The following is a 1741-nucleotide window of genomic DNA, read 5'->3' as shown; positions in this document are numbered from 1 at the left end:
ATCGGCGCAAGGCAGATCTTTCCGACGTAGGCCTGAGAATCTTATGGGAACATTTGTACTGTTTCTAAATTAAGTGTAGGTGTGGGAGGAGGGTGCTTCCTGCGCACGAATAAAAGCACGCTCGCCAATTGTGGATGTTAATCGTTCGCTCGTATCTGCCTACACACCTCTGCTGGTTGGGAATTACTCCACTTGCATGGCAAGGTGCGCATGTAGGTGTGTTAAAAATTCTGGAGGCGCTGGGTATCGATCCCAGTACCTCTCGCACGCTAAGCGAGCGCTCTACCATCTGAGCTACGCCCACCCCCCCCCTCCCATTAACTAGTAGTGCTACATACAGTCATATCAACGTCACAGACCCTTGCACTCCCATTATTCCGCAGACAAACCCTACTCTCTATGTATCAGTGAGGGTGTCTTTCAGGTTTCGTGCATTCTGTATCGAATCGTAGTTGGCCACAATGAAAGTGGCACGCATAACGTCGAAAATAGAGTTCAGACACCGCTCTGAGTAAGACGAACGTGTTGTCCACTCTCTAGACTTCAATGACGTTAAGCCGTGATACCTAAGACAGATCTGCACTCGATGACACCACGATAACAGCCGGTCCCCACACTTACATCTTGCTCTCCTTATGACAGTATACATCATATCAGTCTGTGACGCTGGTTTTGCAACTTATTGCGTGCGTTTATGTTCGCCGCGACCAACACTTACCATGTACTGACCACAAAACATGGAGGAGCCGGGGCTTGAACCCGAAACCGTTCACACGCTAAGCGAACGATCTGTCAACTGAGCTACAGCTACACACACGACCAAGCCTGGCTATTCTCCATTCTTTGCGACTCTGATGTGCACGGACACGATGGTTGGTTGGTTTGTAGCGGCGAAGGTACCAGAACACAAAGGCGCGGACACGTTCATATACACAAGAGTTCCAAGTAGTTTCGATGCTCTGGTATTACGAATGCAAATTCCGTCTGTTTTGAACGTCTTAAATTGAAAGGGCGGTCACAAATTGGTCCATTTCACTCCTTGTCGACAATCACACAGCACCTGAGGTAACAAGCACATCTCGAGCCCCATTGTGCTCTCCATTGTTCATGCCAACTCAGTGCCTCGCTCTTTGCTACTGTGTAAAACTCTTGTCATCCAACTGCAAAACACTGGGACACAACAAGTTTCCGCGTCTCCATTGCACTGATCGTACTACGAAACGCTCCCCAAACTTGGCAATCACCCATGCAGATGACTTTTCCGACTTTACGCAACGCTCACGCTAGTGACAGCCTTATTTATAGTTCGACGTCGCGCCAAAGCGAATGAGCACATTTCGCCTACGGCTTAGGCCGCTCTCCTAGTGTGGCTGCTCTGTGTCTGCAGGCAGCGAGGGGCTGCAAGCTTCCTGTGTTCGCACCTATATCACCTGTGCTTCCTTGTCAGAGACAGACTATCGCAAAACATACAACTCACTCCATGAATTGATTGCTACGGCATCTGTTATCAGCAGTCACAACCAGCAACACCAGTAGCAGCCGACTGCACGCAAAGAATGGGAACGTGCAGTGGGATTTACGTGAAATCGGCGCAAGGCAGATCTTTCCGACGTAGGCCTGAGAATCTTATGGGAACATTTGTACTGTTTCTAAATTAAGTGTAGGTGTGGGAGGAGGGTGCTTCCTGCGCACGAATAAAAGCACGCTCGCCAATTGTGGATGTTAATCGTTCGCTCGTATC

General features: G+C 49.2%; 1 non-coding gene across 1 annotated transcript; it reads right to left on the bottom strand.

Annotated features, from left to right (window-relative positions):
* Nucleotides 1-231: 231 nt before the first annotated feature.
* Trnaa-agc (transfer RNA alanine (anticodon AGC)) lies at nucleotides 232-305 on the bottom strand. The gene has a single exon. It is a non-coding gene; the product is annotated as a tRNA-Ala (tRNA).
* Between the last annotated feature and the right edge of the window lie 1436 nt (nucleotides 306-1741).

This window comes from Schistocerca gregaria, unplaced genomic scaffold (assembly GCF_023897955.1).
Source record: "Schistocerca gregaria isolate iqSchGreg1 unplaced genomic scaffold, iqSchGreg1.2 ptg000451l, whole genome shotgun sequence".
Taxonomy (NCBI): domain Eukaryota; kingdom Metazoa; phylum Arthropoda; class Insecta; order Orthoptera; family Acrididae; genus Schistocerca; species Schistocerca gregaria.
This window is presented reverse-complemented; position numbering and strand designations above follow the sequence as displayed.